This window comes from Odontesthes bonariensis, chromosome 12, assembly GCF_027942865.1.
Source record: "Odontesthes bonariensis isolate fOdoBon6 chromosome 12, fOdoBon6.hap1, whole genome shotgun sequence".
Classification (NCBI taxonomy): domain Eukaryota; kingdom Metazoa; phylum Chordata; class Actinopteri; order Atheriniformes; family Atherinopsidae; genus Odontesthes; species Odontesthes bonariensis.
In genome coordinates, this window is record NC_134517.1 from 33,979,714 (window position 1) to 34,001,709 (window position 21,996).

The 21,996-nt window shown below is 37.5% G+C and overlaps 4 non-coding genes and 6 pseudogenes across 4 annotated transcripts; all 10 read left to right on the forward strand.

Moving 5' to 3' along the window:
- Positions 1 to 473: 473 nt before the first annotated feature.
- On the forward strand, positions 474 to 592 carry LOC142397064 (5S ribosomal RNA). Its single transcript, XR_012772632.1, has one exon. It is a non-coding gene; the product is annotated as a 5S ribosomal RNA (ribosomal RNA).
- Positions 593 to 2,122: 1,530 nt separating this feature from the next.
- On the forward strand, positions 2,123 to 2,231 carry LOC142397020 (5S ribosomal RNA; annotated as a pseudogene).
- A 1,530-nt stretch (positions 2,232 to 3,761) lies between these two features.
- Positions 3,762 to 3,870, forward strand: LOC142397024 (5S ribosomal RNA; annotated as a pseudogene).
- Positions 3,871 to 5,400: 1,530 nt separating this feature from the next.
- On the forward strand, positions 5,401 to 5,519 carry LOC142397076 (5S ribosomal RNA). Its single transcript, XR_012772643.1, has one exon. It is a non-coding gene; the product is annotated as a 5S ribosomal RNA (ribosomal RNA).
- A 1,530-nt stretch (positions 5,520 to 7,049) lies between these two features.
- Positions 7,050 to 7,172, forward strand: LOC142397027 (5S ribosomal RNA; annotated as a pseudogene).
- A 4,487-nt stretch (positions 7,173 to 11,659) lies between these two features.
- Positions 11,660 to 11,782, forward strand: LOC142397028 (5S ribosomal RNA; annotated as a pseudogene).
- Positions 11,783 to 16,279: 4,497 nt separating this feature from the next.
- On the forward strand, positions 16,280 to 16,398 carry LOC142397065 (5S ribosomal RNA). Its single transcript, XR_012772633.1, has one exon. It is a non-coding gene; the product is annotated as a 5S ribosomal RNA (ribosomal RNA).
- Positions 16,399 to 17,934: 1,536 nt separating this feature from the next.
- LOC142397066 (5S ribosomal RNA) lies at positions 17,935 to 18,053 on the forward strand. Its single transcript, XR_012772634.1, has one exon. It is a non-coding gene; the product is annotated as a 5S ribosomal RNA (ribosomal RNA).
- Positions 18,054 to 19,583: 1,530 nt separating this feature from the next.
- Positions 19,584 to 19,692, forward strand: LOC142397021 (5S ribosomal RNA; annotated as a pseudogene).
- Positions 19,693 to 21,222: 1,530 nt separating this feature from the next.
- LOC142397025 (5S ribosomal RNA) lies at positions 21,223 to 21,331 on the forward strand (annotated as a pseudogene).
- The last annotated feature ends 665 nt before the right edge of the window (positions 21,332 to 21,996 follow it).

A 21,996-nucleotide genomic window follows, 5' to 3' on the forward strand; every position in this document is an offset into this window, starting at 1 on the left:
AACTCAAAGTATAGCCTAAAAAAATCCCAATGACAATAATCACGAATAACCAAAAATAGGTGCATGAAATGAGTGTGACAGGTCATTTCTTGGTGTTTAAATTCAGCTTTAAGTACCTTATTGCTCTGAGAAAAAAAAAGTAAATAGACTACAAAAATATCTTCAAGTTAAATTCTGATAAGTAATTTCATGTCTCAGATTTAAATTCAGATGTGGATTGAGACATACGGTGCCACCCCAACTAACATGTTAAGTTATATAACTTATAAGTATTTATTGAAATAAAGAGCACTCATTCTTTATACATCGATATTTAACATGTAAACAAACCAACCAATTAAGTGATTGTACAGGCAGCAGTCTGATAACAGCTCTGTCTGAAATGTATGTGTTTGCACAGATAAAACATGTCACATATAGCTGTTGATGTGGTGGAGTCTCATATAAAACGCTTGTGTTACCCCTGCTTCTTCGCTTACGGCCATACCACCCTGAACACGCCCGATCTCGTCCGATCTCGGAAGCTAAGCAGGGTCGGGCCGGGTCAGTACTTGGATGGGAGACCGCCTGGGAATACCCGGTGCTGTAAGCTTTTGCATTCCGCCAGAAGAGAGCGCTCTTGCTTCTTTTCCCAAACATAGCTCTTTATTTACAACAAGGGAAGGCTTCAGCATTTTCCTTTGTAGCCGACTTTATACAGGGTGCTTACGCATGTCTTCAAAGTCTTGATAAGTATGCAATTTTCAAACACTGTTTTCCACACCTTGAAAACTCTTCAATTTTTGTGAAAGTCTTAATAAAGTATGGAAAATAAATGGATGCTAGAATTTTACAGTACGCTCAAAGGCATTGTGAAATGACAAATAGGAAGGTAGGCTATAAAACTATCATCTTACTAACTGCTCACGTACTGTGTTAGCCTAATGGGATGAGATGTGAATGAAGAGACTGAATTCTACACACATTCATCCATCCATTCATTTTTTTATAGAGATAGTTTTTGTGACACTTGTTTGATGTGAAATTCATGTACTTGTGATTTTCATGTTTTGAAACGTTTTCCTCAGTAAAAGCGTAATTTACTGTGAATAATGCATCTGTTCATTGAATACAAGCCTATAAAAATTAACATTTCTAATAAACACAGTTGGTACAATCTCAACCAATGAAGTAGGCAGTAGGCACACAAGTTACAAGTACATAAAGTTAAGGTCTTGGGGGGGAAAAGTATCAGTTTTAAAAGAGTCTGGAATTTTAATTTGGAAAAAGAGCAAGCACCCTGTTTATATGAACTCTGTCCACAAAGACTGAGAGGGCTGAAGTGGAAGCCTGAAGTGGAGTTAATTAATGTACATACATGGCTGATATGACGTTAGTGACTACAACAGAGCCATGTATGAAGAGAATACTGGAGAGACTTAATAAAAATCTAAAGTGGGCTGGCATGAAAATCAAACCTACTAAGTCTAGAAGTATCTCAATAAGTAGAGGGAAATTAAGTGTTAGAAAGTTTGTAATAGATGAAGAAAAACATTCCAATAATTAGGGAAAAGGCAGTAAATAGTTTAGGCAGGTGGTACCAGGCCATAAAGTATTTTTCTATTCTATTGTATAAAATGATATAAATCTAAACTTAATGAAATGAAAACAACTCAAAGTACAGCCTAAAAAAATCCCAATGACAATAATCACGAATAACCAAAAATAGGTGCATGAAATGAGTGTGACAGGTCATTTCTTGGTGTTTAAATTCAGCTTTAAGTACCTTATCGCTCTGAGAAAAAAAAAGTAAATAGACTACAAAAATATCTTCAAGTTAAATTCTGATAAGTAATTTCATGTCTCAGATTTAAATTCAGATGTGGATTGAGACATACGGTGCCACCCCAACTAACATGTTAAGTTATATAACTTATAAGTATTTATTGAAATAAAGAGCACTCATTCTTTATACATCCATGTTTAACATGTAAACAAACAAACCAATTAAGTGATTGTACAGGCAGCAGTCTGATAACAGCTCTGTCTGAAATGTATGTGTTTGCACAGATAAAACATGTCACATATAGCTGTTGATGTGGTGGAGTCTCATATAAAACGCTTGTGTTACCCCTGCTTCTTCGCTTACGGCCATACCACCCTGAACACGCCCGATCTCGGAAGCTAAGCAGGGTCGGGCCGGGTCAGTACTTGGATGGGAGACCGCCTGGGAATACCCGGTGCTGTAAGCTTTTGCATTCCGCCAGCAGAGAGCGCTCTTGCTTCTTTTCTCAAACATAGCTCTTTATTTACAACAAGGGAAGGCTTCAGCATTTTACTTTCTAGCCCACTTTATACAGGGTGCTTACGCATGTCTTCAAAGTCTTGATAAGTATGCAATTTTCAACCACTTTTTTCCACACCTTGAAAACTCTTCAATTTTTGTGAAAGTCTTAATAAAGTATGGAAAATAAATGGATGCTAGAATTTTACAGTACGCTCAAAGGCATTGTGAAATGACAAATAGGAAGGTAGGCTATAAAACTATCATCTTACTAACTGCTCACGTACTGTGTTAGCCTAATGGGATGAGATGTGAGTGAAGAGACTGAATTCTACACACATTCATCCATCCATTCATTTTTTTATATAGATAGTTTTTGTGACACTTGTTTGATGTGAAATTCATGTACTTGTGATTTTCATGTTTTGAAACGTTTTCCTCAGTAAAAGCGTAATTTACTGTGAATAATGCATTTGTTCATTGAATACTAGCCTATAAAAATGAACATTTCTAATAAACACCGTTGGTACAATCTCAACCAATGAAGTAGGCAGCAGGCACACAAGTTACAAGTACATAAAGTTAAGGTCTTGGGGGGAAAAAGTATCAGTTTTAAAAAAGTCTGGAATTTTAATTTGGAAAAAGAGCAAGCACCCTGTTTATATGAACTCTGTCCACAAAGACTGAGAGGGCTGAAGTGGAAGCCTGAAGTGGAGTTAATTAATGTACATACATGGCTGATATGACGTTAGTGACTACAACAGAGCCATGTATGAAGAGAATACTGGAGAGACTTAATAAAAATCTAAAGTGGGCTGGCATGAAAATCAAACCTACTAAGTCTAGAAGTATCTCAATAAGTAGAGGGAAATTAAGTGTTAGAAAGTTTGTAATAAATGAAGAAAAACATTCCAATAATTAGGGAAAAGGCAGTAAAGAGTTTAGGCAGGTGGTACCAGGCCATAAAGTATTTTTCTATTCTATTGTATAAAATGATATAAATCTAAACTTAATGAAATGAAAAGAACTCAAAGTATAGCCTAAAAAAATCCCAATGACAATAATCACGAATAACCAAAAATAGGTGCATGAAATGAGTGTGACAGGTCATTTCTTGGTGTTTAAATTCAGCTTTAAGTACCTTATTGCTCTGAGAAAAAAAAAGTAAATAGACTACAAAAATATCTTCAAGTTAAATTCTGATAAGTAATTTCATGTCTCAGATTTAAATTCAGATGTGGATTGAGACATACGGTGCCACCCCAACTAACATGTTAAGTTATATAACTTATAAGTATTTATTGAAATAAAGAGCACTCATTCTTTATACATCGATATATAACATGTAAACAAACCAACCAATTAAGTGATTGTACAGGCAGCAGTCTGATAACAGCTCTGTCTGAAATGTATGTGTTTGCACAGATAAAACATGTCACATATAGCTGTTGATGTGGTGGAGTCTCATATAAAACGCTTGTGTTACCCCTGCTTCTTCGCTTACGGCCATACCACCCTGAACACGTCCGATCTCGGAAGCTAAGCAGGGTCGGGCCGGGTCAGTACTTGGATGGGAGACCGCCTGGGAATACCCGGTGCTGTAAGCTTTTGCATTCCGCCAGCAGAGAGCGCTCTTGCTTCTTTTCCCAAACATAGCTCTTTATTTACAACAAGGGAAGGCTTCAGCATTTTCCTTTCTAGCCCACTTTATACAGGGTGCTTACGCATGTCTTCAAAGTCTTGATAAGTATGCAATTTTCAAACACTGTTTTCCACACCTTGAAAACTCTTCAATTTTTGTGAAAGTCTTAATAAAGTATGGAAAATAAATGGATGCTAGAATTTTACAGTACGCTCAAAGGCATTGTGAAATGACAAATAGGAAGGTAGGCTATAAAACTATCATCTTACTAACTGCTCACGTACTGTGTTAGCCTAATGGGATGAGATGTGAATGAAGAGACTGAATTCTACACACATTCATCCATCCATTCATTTTTTTATAGAGATAGTTTTTGTGACACTTGTTTGATGTGAAATTCATGTACTTGTGATTTTCATGTTTTGAAACGTTTTCCTCAGTAAAAGCGTAATTTACTGTGAATAATGCATTTGTTCATTGAATACAAGCCTATAAAAATGAACATTTCTAATAAACACAGTTGGTACAATCTCAACCAATGAAGTAGGCAGTAGGCACACAAGTTACAAGTACATAAAGTTAAGGTCTTGGGGGGGAAAAGTATCAGTTTTAAAAGAGTCTGGAATTTTAATTTGGAAAAAGAGCAAGCACCCTGTTTATATGAACTCTGTCCACAAAGACTGAGAGGGCTGAAGTGGAAGCCTGAAGTGGAGTTAATTAATGTACATACATGGCTGATATGACGTTAGTGACTACAACAGAGCCATGTATGAAGAGAATACTGGAGAGACTTAATAAAAATCTAAAGTGGGCTGGCATGAAAATCAAACCTACTAAGTCTAGAAGTATCTCAATAATTAGAGGGAAATTAAGTGTTAGAAAGTTTGTAATAGATGAAGAAAAACATTCCAATAATTAGGGAAAAGGCAGTAAATAGTTTAGGCAGGTGGTACCAGGCCATAAAGTATTTTTCTATTCTATTGTATAAAATGATATAAATCTAAACTTAATGAAATGAAAACAACTCAAAGTACAGCCTAAAAAAATCCCAATGACAATAATCACGAATAACCAAAAATAGGTGCATGAAATGAGTGTGACAGGTCATTTCTTGGTGTTTAAATTCAGCTTTAAGTACCTTATCGCTCTGAGAAAAAAAAAGTAAATAGACTACAAAAATATCTTCAAGTTAAATTCTGATAAGTAATTTCATGTCTCAGATTTAAATTCAGATGTGGATTGAGACATACGGTGCCACCCCAACTAACATGTTAAGTTATATAACTTATAAGTATTTATTGAAATAAAGAGCACTCATTCTTTATACATCCATGTTTAACATGTAAACAAACAAACCAATTAAGTGATTGTACAGGCAGCAGTCTGATAACAGCTCTGTCTGAAATGTATGTGTTTGCACAGATAAAACATGTCACATATAGCTGTTGATGTGGTGGAGTCTCATATAAAACGCTTGTGTTACCCCTGATTCTTCGCTTACGGCCATACCACCCTGAACACGCCCGATCTCGTCCGATCTCGGAAGCTAAGCAGGGTCGGGCCGGGTCAGTACTTGGATGGGAGACTGCCTGGGAATACCCGGTGCTGTAAGCTTTTGCATTCCGCCAGCAGAGAGCGCTCTTGCTTCTTTTCTCAAACATAGCTTTTGATTTACAACAAGGGAAGGCTTCAGCATTTTACTTTCTAGCCCACTTTATACAGGGTGCTTACGCATGTCTTCAAAGTCTTGATAAGTATGCAATTTTCAACCACTTTTTTCCACACCTTGAAAACTCTTCAATTTTTGTGAAAGTCTTAATAAAGTATGGAAAATAAATGGATGCTAGAATTTTACAGTACGCTCAAAGGCATTGTGAAATGACAAATAGGAAGGTAGGCTATAAAACTATCATCTTACTAACTGCTCACGTACTGTGTTAGCCTAATGGGATGAGATGTGAGTGAAGAGACTGAATTCTACACACATTCATCCATCCATTCATTTTTTTATATAGATAGTTTTTGTGACACTTGTTTGTTGTGAAATTCATGTACTTGTGATTTTCATGTTTTGAAACGTTTTCCTCAGTAAAAGCGTAATTTACTGTGAATAATGCATTTGTTCATTGAATACTAGCCTATAAAAATGAACATTTCTAATAAACACAGTTGGTACAATCTCAACCAATGAAGTAGGCAGCAGGCACACAAGTTACAAGTACATAAAGTTAAGGTCTTGGGGGGAAAAAGTATCAGTTTTAAAAAAGTCTGGAATTTTAATTTGGAAAAAGAGCAAGCACCCTGTTTATATGAACTCTGTCCACAAAGACTGAGAGGGCTGAAGTGGAAGCCTGAAGTGGAGTTAATTAATGTACATACATGGCTGATATGACGTTAGTGACTACAACAGAGCCATGTATGAAGAGAATACTGGAGAGACTTAATAAAAATCTAAAGTGGGCTGGCATGAAAATCAAACCTACTAAGTCTAGAAGTATCTCAATAAGTAGAGGGAAATTAAGTGATAGAAAGTTTGTAATAGATGAAGAAAAACATTCCAATAATTAGGGAAAAGGCAGTAAAGAGTTTAGGCAGGTGGTACCAGGCCATAAAGTATTTTTCTATTCTATTGTATAAAATGATATAAATCTAAACTTAATGAAATGAAAACAACTCAAAGTACAGCCTAAAAAAATCCCAATGACAATAATCACGAATAACCAAAAATAGGTGCATGAAATGAGTGTGACAGGTCATTTCTTGGTGTTTAAATTCAGCTTTAAGAACCTTATCGCTCTGAGAAAATAAAAGTAAATAGACTACAAAAATATCTTCAAGTTAAATTCTGATAAGTAATTTCATGTCTCAGATTTAAATTCAGATGTGGATTGAGACATACGGTGCCACCCGAACTAACATGTTAAGTTATATAACTTATAAGTATTTATTGAAATAAAGAGCACTCATTCTTTATACATCCATGTTTAATATGTAAACAAACAAACCAATTAAGTGATTATACAGGCAGCAGTCTGATAACAGCTCTGTCTGAAATGTATGTGTTTGCACAGATAAAACATGTCACATATAGCTGTTGATGTGGTGGAGTCTCATATAAAACGCTTGTGTTACCCCTGCTTCTTCGCTTACGGCCATACCACCCTGAACACGCCCGATCTCGTCCGATCTCGGAAGCTAAGCAGGGTCGGGCCGGGTCAGTACTTGGATGGGAGACCGCCTGGGAATGGCTCATGACCCCCCCAAGTCCCTATTGCTCAACCTGGGATCGATCATAAAAGGATCAAAAAGAAGGACGCCCCCTGGTGTTCACTCGCCTAAACTTTTATTTACAGAGATGTCATGCATGTATGAGGGCTGGATGATTGAAATCTACTTGGCTGCTGAATGTTGTTTGTATTATTTGCAGTTTGAGTTTATGTAGACCGATGAGATTCTGTTATTACTGTGTTAATGTTATGTTTTCCCATGCAAATTAGGTGTTACATCTTTAATTATGTGCTAATTTGCATACATTTCAGATGTAGAAATCTGAAAATGTGATAAAGTCAGGTTAAAGATTGTTGCTATAAAAAATATTGCTTGTAAGGAACAAGCCTGGGAGGTTTCATGTAGATATTTGATACTTAAATGTTCTATCCTATTTACCTGTAGTACATTGCCTGTGTTATTAGGCTTATGCCTATGTTCTTGTGGTAATTAGGAGGCTTAAAACCCATTTTTGAGCCTGGCATACAGCATACAACCTTGAATAACCCTTCAAATGTTGTATAGCTCATTTTCTGAAATCCTGCCTATTGGGGGAAAGTGAAAACTTGCAGTAACATCTTTTTTCAGCAACAGAGATATGCAAACACCAGCCAATAAGTGTACAAACAATTCATTTTATTAACGGCAGAGTCAGATAAAGCACCAGATGTTTTTCTGCTCACAATATAAACAAAAATACATATATTCTCATCCAACAAATGTGCAATAGTGCAAGAAAATATTCTTATATGTAGTATTATTATTATATCACATTCTATTCTATTGGAAGGCCATCATTTCCTCGTCTGAACATCTGGCGTACAACTCTTTTTTTGCCACTCCTGACAGCCTGGACTGAGCACCATGTAGTCCTTGTTGTAGGCCAGCACTGCACCTGCCAAGGCACTCATGGATGCCCCATACTTGGAATGACTGTTGGATCCCAGCAGGATCCCAGCGGTGCTGCCGGTGGCACACAGCACCCTTCTGCACCCAGTGTCTGAACAGAGTCTCCAGGAAGGATGAACCGCTGTCACTGAAATGATATCAAGATTTTATACAGCATGTGTTCCTTGTAAAAAGATGTGATTTAATGTTAACCGTTTCATCTGTCAGTTAAATTGTTGATTTCATTGTCAGTTATTTGGAATTATTCTTAAACTTACCGACAACAGTTGTTGTCTGCATATATGACCTTTGGTGACGGAGCGTTTGCACGTTGGAACCGGGCAATCAGACCGCTCGCCGTACGCCTGCAGCACCCCTCAGACTCAGCTGCCACCACCATCGTCGTCAAGAACTGTCCCCGTCCGTTCAGAACACTGGTGACAGGCTGCATGGTGCCCGGGCCGTCACCATATATCTTCTTGGGGACCTAAAAAGCAGAAAATGCACAATACATTCATATTATTTTATATTACAGTCTTTCCTACAACATGTCTGTGGATTACAAAGTATTCTCACTCAACACTCAGAATCCAGATCAAAGGGATATTTTATACAAACCTTTTTTGTTCCACCAATGCAGAGGATTTCTCCAGTCCCATTTTCCCTCCAGATTTCTTGGCAGCAGCCTCTGCAGTCCAGGGTCTGCTGCTCTGCTGGGGGCCTCTGTCACAGTCTTAGCTGCGTCTGAACACAGCAGCTTGGCCTCCCTGCCTATACAGAGGAATGTGTGGATACAGGAGTTCAGCTGATGGCTGAAGGTGAAGCTTCTACCACACACATATCACACTCATTCTCCTTGGAGCAGTGGTTCCCAACCCTGGTCCTCAAGGCACACTGCCCTGCATGTTTTCCTGTTTCCCTGCTCCAGCACACCTGATTCAAATGAATGGGTCGTGCTCAGCCTTCTGGAGAGCTTTCAGACCTGACCCAATTATCTGAATCAGGTGTGCTGGAGCAGGGAAACATGGGACACATGCAGGGCAGTGTGCCTTGAGGACCAGGGTTGGGAAACACTGCTTTGGAGCATGAAGCTTCTTGTGCCTATAGTCAGGTTAGACTTCTCAGTGAAAGTCCTGTTGCACACACTGCACTCGTGGCTCTTCTTCTCCATGTTTGACCTTTACAACATAAACAAATATCAATTCATTCAGTTTTCCATTTCTTTATTTGATTTGATTTTATTCATCTATTATTTTGTATGTCTTTCGATTTTTTTTTCTCCCATCTATTGTTTTTCACTTGTAAACCTTTGTTATTAGGGTCAAAAATTAACAAAGCATTGTATAATTCAAGGATAGATGTACTGTTGATACACTGTTTGCTTCACAATAAAAATATTTAAAACAATTCAGTTTTCCAATACAGCTGTACAAGAATCGTATTTTGTCCTTTTTTAGATACATAGCTAGCTAGCTAGCTAGCATGTTTTGATAGTAAAACGGATTATAGTCAAATGATTAGGTAAACTAAGATATATAATAGATTGACAATCATAAGTTTCACAACTACAGTAGGTTATAGATTTGTTAAAATGCTGTCAAGATGATAAAAGTGATAGAATGTGCATAAATTCTCACAACAATAAGATGCCAAACTACCGGAAGGCAGGTTGTCAATTGCCTACGTTGTCTATACAACGTATATGTAAACAATGACGTTTCTGAGGCAGGAAGTTGCCAATTTTCAGAGAATCTTTTCATTCATCAAAACCAGCACCGAGATAGTTTAATGTACACTGAAGAAGATTAGACTTACGTGAGCGAAATGACGGCTGAAATGACGAACGGGACGAACGAGACAGGTGGCAACAGGCATAATGCTGATTGGCGGAAAATCCCTGCTCAATGATTGGCGGCGGAAAATCCCTGCTCAATGATTGGCGGGTTGAGCGCTCAACTGTGCTCAACAGGGCTCAACCATTCGCTCAACTGTGCTCAACAGCGCTCAACCATTGGTCGCGATAGGGACTTGGAGGGGAGCGCGCCTGGGAACACCCGGTGCTGTAAGCTTTTGCATTCCGCCAGCAGAGAGCGCTCTTGCTTCTTTTCCCAAACATAGCTTTTGATTTACAACAAGGGAAGGCTTCAGCATTTTACTTTCTAGCCCACTTTATACAGGGTGCTTACGCATGTCTTCAAAGTCTTGATAAGTATGGAATTTTCAACCACTGTTTTCCAGACCTTGAAAACTCTTCAATTTTTGTGAAAGTCTTAATAAAGTATGGAAAATAAATGGATGCTAGAATTTTACAGTATGCTCAAAGGCATTGTGAAATGACAAATAGGAAGGTAGGCTATAAAACTATCATCTTACTAACTGCTCACGTACTGTATTAGCCTAATGGGATGAGATGTGAGTGAAGAGACTGAATTCTACACACATTCATCCATCCATTCATTTTTTTATATAGATAGTTTTTGTGACACTTGTTTGATGTTAAATTCATGTACTTGTGATTTTCATGTTTTGAAACGTTTTCCTCAGTAAAAGCGTAATTTACTGTGAATAATGCATTTGTTCATTGAATACTAGCCTATAAAAATGAACATTTCTAATAAACACAGTTGGTACAATCTCAACCAATGAAGTAGGCAGCAGGCACACAAGTTACAAGTACATAAAGTTAAGGTCTTGGGGGGAAAAAGTATCAGTTTTAAAAAAGTCTGGAATTTTAATTTGGAAAAAGAGCAAGCACCCTGTTTATATGAACTCTGTCCACAAAGACTGAGAGGGCTGAAGTGGAAGCCTGAAGTGGAGTTAATTAATGTACATACATGGCTGATATGACGTTAGTGACTACAACAGAGCCATGTATGAAGAGAATACTGGAGAGACTTAATAAAAATCTAAAGTGGGCTGGCATGAAAATCAAACCTACTAAGTCTAGAAGTATCTCAATAAGTAGAGGGAAATTAAGTGATAGAAAGTTTGTAATAGATGAAGAAAAACATTCCAATAATTAGGGAAAAGGCAGTAAAGAGTTTAGGCAGGTGGTACCAGGCCATAAAGTATTTTTCTATTCTATTGTATAAAATGATATAAATCTAAACTTAATGAAATGAAAACAACTCAAAGTACAGCCTAAAAAAATCCCAATGACAATAATCACGAATAACCAAAAATAGGTGCATGAAATGAGTGTGACAGGTCATTTCTTGGTGTTTAAATTCAGCTTTAAGAACCTTATCGCTCTGAGAAAATAAAAGTAAATAGACTACAAAAATATCTTCAAGTTAAATTCTGATAAGTAATTTCATGTCTCAGATTTAAATTCAGATGTGGATTGAGACATACGGTGCCACCCGAACTAACATGTTAAGTTATATAACTTATAAGTATTTATTGAAATAAAGAGCACTCATTCTTTATACATCCATGTTTAATATGTAAACAAACAAACCAATTAAGTGATTATACAGGCAGCAGTCTGATAACAGCTCTGTCTGAAATGTATGTGTTTGCACAGATAAAACATGTCACATATAGCTGTTGATGTGGTGGAGTCTCATATAAAACGCTTGTGTTACCCCTGCTTCTTCGCTTACGGCCATACCACCCTGAACACGCCCGATCTCGTCCGATCTCGGAAGCTAAGCAGGGTCGGGCCGGGTCAGTACTTGGATGGGAGACCGCCTGGGAATGGCTCATGACCCCCCCAAGTCCCTATTGCTCAACCTGGGATCGATCATAAAAGGATCAAAAAGAAGGACGCCCCCTGGTGTTCACTCGCCTAAACTTTTATTTACAGAGATGTCATGCATGTATGAGGGCTGGATGATTGAAATCTACTTGGCTGCTGAATGTTGTTTGTATTATTTGCAGTTTGAGTTTATGTAGACCGATGAGATTCTGTTATTACTGTGTTAATGTTATGTTTTCCCATGCAAATTAGGTGTTACATCTTTAATTATGTGCTAATTTGCATACATTTCAGATGTAGAAATCTGAAAATGTGATAAAGTCAGGTTAAAGATTGTTGCTATAAAAAATATTGCTTGTAAGGAACAAGCCTGGGAGGTTTCATGTAGATATTTGATACTTAAATGTTCTATCCTATTTACCTGTAGTACATTGCCTGTGTTATTAGGCTTATGCCTATGTTCTTGTGGTAATTAGGAGGCTTAAAACCCATTTTTGAGCCTGGCATACAGCATACAACCTTGAATAACCCTTCAAATGTTGTATAGCTCATTTTCTGAAATCCTGCCTATTGGGGGAAAGTGAAAACTTGCAGTAACATCTTTTTTCAGCAACAGAGATATGCAAACACCAGCCAATAAGTGTACAAACAATTCATTTTATTAACGGCAGAGTCAGATAAAGCACCAGATGTTTTTCTGCTCACAATATAAACAAAAATACATATATTCTCATCCAACAAATGTGCAATAGTGCAAGAAAATATTCTTATATGTAGTATTATTATTATATCACATTCTATTCTATTGGAAGGCCATCATTTCCTCGTCTGAACATCTGGCGTACAACTCTTTTTTTGCCACTCCTGACAGCCTGGACTGAGCACCATGTAGTCCTTGTTGTAGGCCAGCACTGCACCTGCCAAGGCACTCATGGATGCCCCATACTTGGAATGACTGTTGGATCCCAGCAGGATCCCAGCGGTGCTGCCGGTGGCACACAGCACCCTTCTGCACCCAGTGTCTGAACAGAGTCTCCAGGAAGGATGAACCGCTGTCACTGAAATGATATCAAGATTTTATACAGCATGTGTTCCTTGTAAAAAGATGTGATTTAATGTTAACCGTTTCATCTGTCAGTTAAATTGTTGATTTCATTGTCAGTTATTTGGAATTATTCTTAAACTTACCGACAACAGTTGTTGTCTGCATATATGACCTTTGGTGACGGAGCGTTTGCACGTTGGAACCGGGCAATCAGACCGCTCGCCGTACGCCTGCAGCACCCCTCAGACTCAGCTGCCACCACCATCGTCGTCAAGAACTGTCCCCGTCCGTTCAGAACACTGGTGACAGGCTGCATGGTGCCCGGGCCGTCACCATATATCTTCTTGGGGACCTAAAAAGCAGAAAATGCACAATACATTCATATTATTTTATATTACAGTCTTTCCTACAACATGTCTGTGGATTACAAAGTATTCTCACTCAACACTCAGAATCCAGATCAAAGGGATATTTTATACAAACCTTTTTTGTTCCACCAATGCAGAGGATTTCTCCAGTCCCATTTTCCCTCCAGATTTCTTGGCAGCAGCCTCTGCAGTCCAGGGTCTGCTGCTCTGCTGGGGGCCTCTGTCACAGTCTTAGCTGCGTCTGAACACAGCAGCTTGGCCTCCCTGCCTATACAGAGGAATGTGTGGATACAGGAGTTCAGCTGATGGCTGAAGGTGAAGCTTCTACCACACACATATCACACTCATTCTCCTTGGAGCAGTGGTTCCCAACCCTGGTCCTCAAGGCACACTGCCCTGCATGTTTTCCTGTTTCCCTGCTCCAGCACACCTGATTCAAATGAATGGGTCGTGCTCAGCCTTCTGGAGAGCTTTCAGACCTGACCCAATTATCTGAATCAGGTGTGCTGGAGCAGGGAAACATGGGACACATGCAGGGCAGTGTGCCTTGAGGACCAGGGTTGGGAAACACTGCTTTGGAGCATGAAGCTTCTTGTGCCTATAGTCAGGTTAGACTTCTCAGTGAAAGTCCTGTTGCACACACTGCACTCGTGGCTCTTCTTCTCCATGTTTGACCTTTACAACATAAACAAATATCAATTCATTCAGTTTTCCATTTCTTTATTTGATTTGATTTTATTCATCTATTATTTTGTATGTCTTTCGATTTTTTTTTCTCCCATCTATTGTTTTTCACTTGTAAACCTTTGTTATTAGGGTCAAAAATTAACAAAGCATTGTATAATTCAAGGATAGATGTACTGTTGATACACTGTTTGCTTCACAATAAAAATATTTAAAACAATTCAGTTTTCCAATACAGCTGTACAAGAATCGTATTTTGTCCTTTTTTAGATACATAGCTAGCTAGCTAGCTAGCATGTTTTGATAGTAAAACGGATTATAGTCAAATGATTAGGTAAACTAAGATATATAATAGATTGACAATCATAAGTTTCACAACTACAGTAGGTTATAGATTTGTTAAAATGCTGTCAAGATGATAAAAGTGATAGAATGTGCATAAATTCTCACAACAATAAGATGCCAAACTACCGGAAGGCAGGTTGTCAATTGCCTACGTTGTCTATACAACGTATATGTAAACAATGACGTTTCTGAGGCAGGAAGTTGCCAATTTTCAGAGAATCTTTTCATTCATCAAAACCAGCACCGAGATAGTTTAATGTACACTGAAGAAGATTAGACTTACGTGAGCGAAATGACGGCTGAAATGACGAACGGGACGAACGAGACAGGTGGCAACAGGCATAATGCTGATTGGCGGAAAATCCCTGCTCAATGATTGGCGGCGGAAAATCCCTGCTCAATGATTGGCGGGTTGAGCGCTCAACTGTGCTCAACAGGGCTCAACCATTCGCTCAACTGTGCTCAACAGCGCTCAACCATTGGTCGCGATAGGGACTTGGAGGGGAGCGCGCCTGGGAACACCCGGTGCTGTAAGCTTTTGCATTCCGCCAGCAGAGAGCGCTCTTGCTTCTTTTCCCAAACATAGCTTTTGATTTACAACAAGGGAAGGCTTCAGCATTTTACTTTCTAGCCCACTTTATACAGGGTGCTTACGCATGTCTTCAAAGTCTTGATAAGTATGGAATTTTCAACCACTGTTTTCCAGACCTTGAAAACTCTTCAATTTTTGTGAAAGTCTTAATAAAGTATGGAAAATAAATGGATGCTAGAATTTTACAGTATGCTCAAAGGCATTGTGAAATGACAAATAGGAAGGTAGGCTATAAAACTATCATCTTACTAACTGCTCACGTACTGTATTAGCCTAATGGGATGAGATGTGAGTGAAGAGACTGAATTCTACACACATTCATCCATCCATTCATTTTTTTATATAGATAGTTTTTGTGACACTTGTTTGATGTTAAATTCATGTACTTGTGATTTTCATGTTTTGAAACGTTTTCCTCAGTAAAAGCGTAATTTACTGTGAATAATGCATTTGTTCATTGAATACTAGCCTATAAAAATGAACATTTCTAATAAACACAGTTGGTACAATCTCAACCAATGAAGTAGGCAGCAGGCACACAAGTTACAAGTACATAAAGTTAAGGTCTTGGGGGGAAAAAGTATCAATTTTAAAAGAGTCTGGAATTTTAATTTGGAAAAAGAGCAAGCACCTTGTTTATATGAACTCTGTCCACAAAGACTGAGAGGGCTGAAGTGGAAGCCTGAAGTGGAGTTAATTAATGTACATACATGGCTGATATGACGTTAGTGACTACAACAGAGCCATGTATGAAGAGAATACTGGAGAGACTTAATAAAAATCTATAGTGGGCTGGCATGAAAATCAAACCTACTAAGTCTAGAAGTATCTCAATAAGTAGAGGGAAATTAAGTGATAGAAAGTTTGTAATAGATGAAGAAAAACATTCCAATAATTAGGGAAAAGGCAGTAAAGAGTTTAGGCAGGTGGTACCAGGCCATAAAGTATTTTTCTATTCTATTGTATAAAATGATATAAATCTAAACTTAATGAAATGAAAAGAACTCAAAGTACTGCCTAAAAAAATCCCAATGACAATAATCACGAATAACCAAAAATAGGTGCATGAAATGAGTGTGACAGGTCATTTCTTGGTGTTTAAATTCAGCTTTAAGAACCTTATCGCTCTGAGAAAATAAAAGTAAATAGACTACAAAAATATCTTCAAGTTAAATTCTGATAAGTAATTTCATGTCTCAGATTTAAATTCAGATGTGGATTGAGACATACGGTGCCACCCGAACTAACATGTTAAGTTATATATATATAACTTATAAGTATTTATTGAAATAAAGAGCACTCATTCTTTATACATCGATATTTAACATGTAAACAAACAAACAAACCAATTAAGTGATTATACAGGCAGCAGTCTGATAACAGCTCTGTCTGAAATGTATGTGTTTGCACAGATAAAACATGTCACATATAGCTGTTGATGTGGTGGAGTCTCATATAAAATGGTTGTGTTACCCCTACTTCTTCGCTTACGGCCATACCACCCTGAACACGCCCGATCTCGTCCGATCTCGGAAGCTAAGCAGGGTCGGGCCGGGTCAGTACTTGGATGGGAGACCGCCTGGGAATACCCGGTGCTGTAAGCTTTTGCATTCCGCCAGCAGAGAGCGCTCTTGCTTCTTTTCCCAAACATAGCTTTTCATTTACAACAAGGGAAGGCTTCAGCATTTTACTTTCTAGCCCACTTTATACAGGGTGCTTACGCATGTCTTCAAAGTCTTGATAAGTATGCAATTTTCAAACACTGTTTTCCAGACCTTGAAAACTCTTCAATTTTTGTGAAAGTCTTAATAAAGTATGGAAAATAAATGGATGCTAGAATTTTACAGTACGCTCAAAGGCATTGTGAAATGACAAATAGGAAGGTAGGCTATAAAACTATCATCTTACTAACTGCTCACGTACTGTGTTAGCCTAATGGGATGAGATGTGAGTGAAGAGACTGAATTCTACACACATTCATCCATCCATTCATTTTTTTATATAGATAGTTTTTGTGACACTTGTTTGATGTGAAATTCATGTCCTTGTGATTTTCATGTTTTGAAACGTTTTCCTCAGTAAAAGCGTAATTTACTGTGAATAATGCATCTGTTCATTGAATACAAGCCTATAAAAATGAACATTTCTAATAAACACAGTTGGTACAATCTCAACCACTGAAGTAGGCAGCAGGCACACAAGTTACAAGTACATAAAGTCAAGGTCTTGGGGGGAAAAAGTATCAGTTTTAAAAAAGTCTGGAATTTTAATTTGGAAAAAGAGCAAGCACCCTGTTTATATGAACTCTGTCCACAAAGACTGAGAGGGCTGAAGTGGAAGCCTGAAGTGGAGTTAATTAATGTACATACATGGCTGATATGACGTTAGTGACTACAACAGAGCCATGTATGAAGAGAATACTGGAGAGACTTAATAAAAATCTAAAGTGGGCTGGCATGAAAATCAAACCTACTAAGTCTAGAAGTATCTCAATAAGTAGAGGGAAATTAAGTGTTAGAAAGTTTGTAACAGATGAAGAAAAACATTCCAATAATTAGGGAAAAGGCAGTAAAGAGTTTAGGCAGGTGGTACCAGGCCATAAAGTATTTTTCTATTCTATTGTATAAAATGATATAAATCTAAACTTAATGAAATGAAAACAACTCAAAGTACAGCCTAAAAAAATCCCAATGACAATAATCACGAATAACCAAAAATAGGTGCATGAAATGAGTGTGACAGGTCATTTCTTGGTGTTTAAATTCAGCTTTAAGTACCTTATTGCTCTGAGAAAAAAAAAGTAAATAGACTACAAAAATATCTTCAAGTTAAATTCTGATAAGTAATTTCATGTCTCAGATTTAAATTCAGATGTGGATTGAGACATACGGTGCCACCCCAACTAACATGTTAAGTTATATATATATAACTTATAAGTATTTATTGAAATAAAGAGCACTCATTCTTTATACAGCGATATTTAACATGTAAACAAACAAACCAATTAACTGATTATACAGGCAGCAGTCTGATAACAGCTCTGTCTGAAATGTATGTGTTTGCACAGATAAAACATGTCACATATAGCTGTTGATGTGGTGGAGTCTCATATAAAACGCTTGTGTTACCCCTGCTTCTTCGCTTACGGCCATACCACCCTGAACACGCCCGATCTCGTCCGATCTCGGAAGCTAAGCAGGGTCGGGCCGGGTCAGTACTTGGATGGGAGACCGCCTGGGAATACCCGGTGCTGTAAGCTTTTGCATTCCGCCAGCAGAGAGCGCTCTTGCTTCTTTTCCCAAACATAGCTTTTCATTTACAACAAGGGAAGGCTTCAGCATTTTACTTTCTAGCCCACTTTATACAGGGTGCTTACGCATGTCTTCAAAGTCTTGATAAGTATGGAATTTTCAAACACTGTTTTCCAGACCTTGAAAACTCTTCAATTTTTGTGAAAATCTTAATAAAGTATGGAAAATAAATGGATGCTAGAATTTTACAGTATGCTCAAAGGCATTGTGAAATGACAAATAGGAAGGTAGGCTATAAAACTATCATCTTACTAACTGCTCACGTACTGTGTTAGCCTAATGGGATGAGATGTGAGTGAAGAGACTGAATTCTACACACATTCATCCATCCATTCATTTTTTTATATAGATAGTTTTTGTGACACTTGTTTGATGTGAAATTCATGTACTTGTGATTTTCATGTTTTGAAACGTTTTCCTCAGTAAAAGCGTAATTTACTGTGAATAATGCATCTGTTCATTGAATACAAGCCTATAAAAATTAACATTTCTAATAAACACAGTTGGTACAATCTCAACCAATGAAGTAGGCAGTAGGCACACAAGTTACAAGTACATAAAGTTAAGGTCTTGGGGGGGAAAAGTATCAGTTTTAAAAGAGTCTGGAATTTTAATTTGGAAAAAGAGCAAGCACCCTGTTTATATGAACTCTGTCCACAAAGACTGAGAGGGCTGAAGTGGAAGCCTGAAGTGGAGTTAATTAATGTACATACATGGCTGATATGACGTTAGTGACTACAACAGAGCCATGTATGAAGAGAATACTGGAGAGACTTAATAAAAATCTAAAGTGGGCTGGCATGAAAATCAAACCTACTAAGTCTAGAAGTATCTCAATAAGTAGAGGGAAATTAAGTGTTAGAAAGTTTGTAATAGATGAAGAAAAACATTCCAATAATTAGGGAAAAGGCAGTAAATAGTTTAGGCAGGTGGTACCAGGCCATAAAGTATTTTTCTATTCTATTGTATAAAATGATATAAATCTAAACTTAATGAAATGAAAACAACTCAAAGTACAGCCTAAAAAAATCCCAATGACAATAATCACGAATAACCAAAAATAGGTGCATGAAATGAGTGTGACAGGTCATTTCTTGGTGTTTAAATTCAGCTTTAAGTACCTTATCGCTCTGAGAAAAAAAAAGTAAATAGACTACAAAAATATCTTCAAGTTAAATTCTGATAAGTAATTTCATGTCTCAGATTTAAATTCAGATGTGGATTGAGACATACGGTGCCACCCCAACTAACATGTTAAGTTATATAACTTATAAGTATTTATTGAAATAAAGAGCACTCATTCTTTATACATCCATGTTTAACATGTAAACAAACAAACCAATTAAGTGATTGTACAGGCAGCAGTCTGATAACAGCTCTGTCTGAAATGTATGTGTTTGCACAGATAAAACATGTCACATATAGCTGTTGATGTGGTGGAGTCTCATATAAAACGCTTGTGTTACCCCTGCTTCTTCGCTTACGGCCATACCACCCTGAACACGCCCGATCTCGGAAGCTAAGCAGGGTCGGGCCGGGTCAGTACTTGGATGGGAGACCGCCTGGGAATACCCGGTGCTGTAAGCTTTTGCATTCCGCCAGCAGAGAGCGCTCTTGCTTCTTTTCTCAAACATAGCTCTTTATTTACAACAAGGGAAGGCTTCAGCATTTTACTTTCTAGCCCACTTTATACAGGGTGCTTACGCATGTCTTCAAAGTCTTGATAAGTATGCAATTTTCAACCACTTTTTTCCACACCTTGAAAACTCTTCAATTTTTGTGAAAGTCTTAATAAAGTATGGAAAATAAATGGATGCTAGAATTTTACAGTACGCTCAAAGGCATTGTGAAATGACAAATAGGAAGGTAGGCTATAAAACTATCATCTTACTAACTGCTCACGTACTGTGTTAGCCTAATGGGATGAGATGTGAGTGAAGAGACTGAATTCTACACACATTCATCCATCCATTCATTTTTTTATATAGATAGTTTTTGTGACACTTGTTTGATGTGAAATTCATGTACTTGTGATTTTCATGTTTTGAAACGTTTTCCTCAGTAAAAGCGTAATTTACTGTGAATAATGCATTTGTTCATTGAATACTAGCCTATAAAAATGAACATTTCTAATAAACACCGTTGGTACAATCTCAACCAATGAAGTAGGCAGCAGGCACACAAGTTACAAGTACATAAAGTTAAGGTCTTGGGGGGAAAAAGTATCAGTTTTAAAAAAGTCTGGAATTTTAATTTGGAAAAAGAGCAAGCACCCTGTTTATATGAACTCTGTCCACAAAGACTGAGAGGGCTGAAGTGGAAGCCTGAAGTGGAGTTAATTAATGTACATACATGGCTGATATGACGTTAGTGACTACAACAGAGCCATGTATGAAGAGAATACTGGAGAGACTTAATAAAAATCTAAAGTGGGCTGGCATGAAAATCAAACCTACTAAGTCTAGAAGTATCTCAATAAGTAGAGGGAAATTAAGTGTTAGAAAGTTTGTAATAAATGAAGAAAAACATTCCAATAATTAGGGAAAAGGCAGTAAAGAGTTTAGGCAGGTGGTACCAGGCCATAAAGTATTTTTCTATTCTATTGTATAAAATGATATAAATCTAAACTTAATGAAATGAAAAGAACTCAAAGTATAGCCTAAAAAAATCCCAATGACAATAATCACGAATAACCAAAAATAGGTGCATGAAATGAGTGTGACAGGTCATTTCTTGGTGTTTAAATTCAGCTTTAAGTACCTTATTGCTCTGAGAAAAAAAAAGTAAATAGACTACAAAAATATCTTCAAGTTAAATTCTGATAAGTAATTTCATGTCTCAGATTTAAATTCAGATGTGGATTGAGACATACGGTGCCACCCCAACTAACATGTTAAGTTATATAACTTATAAGTATTTATTGAAATAAAGAGCACTCATTCTTTATACATCGATATATAACATGTAAACAAACCAACCAATTAAGTGATTGTACAGGCAGCAGTCTGATAACAGCTCTGTCTGAAATGTATGTGTTTGCACAGATAAAACATGTCACATATAGCTGTTGATGTGGTGGAGTCTCATATAAAACGCTTGTGTTACCCCTGCTTCTTCGCTTACGGCCATACCACCCTGAACACGTCCGATCTCGGAAGCTAAGCAGGGTCGGGCCGGGTCAGTACTTGGATGGGAGACCGCCTGGGAATACCCGGTGCTGTAAGCTTTTGCATTCCGCCAGCAGAGAGCGCTCTTGCTTCTTTTCCCAAACATAGCTCTTTATTTACAACAAGGGAAGGCTTCAGCATTTTCCTTTCTAGCCCACTTTATACAGGGTGCTTACGCATGTCTTCAAAGTCTTGATAAGTATGCAATTTTCAAACACTGTTTTCCACACCTTGAAAACTCTTCAATTTTTGTGAAAGTCTTAATAAAGTATGGAAAATAAATGGATGCTAGAATTTTACAGTACGCTCAAAGGCATTGTGAAATGACAAATAGGAAGGTAGGCTATAAAACTATCATCTTACTAACTGCTCACGTACTGTGTTAGCCTAATGGGATGAGATGTGAATGAAGAGACTGAATTCTACACACATTCATCCATCCATTCATTTTTTTATAGAGATAGTTTTTGTGACACTTGTTTGATGTGAAATTCATGTACTTGTGATTTTCATGTTTTGAAACGTTTTCCTCAGTAAAAGCGTAATTTACTGTGAATAATGCATTTGTTCATTGAATACAAGCCTATAAAAATGAACATTTCTAATAAACACAGTTGGTACAATCTCAACCAATGAAGTAGGCAGTAGGCACACAAGTTACAAGTACATAAAGTTAAGGTCTTGGGGGGGAAAAGTATCAGTTTTAAAAGAGTCTGGAATTTTA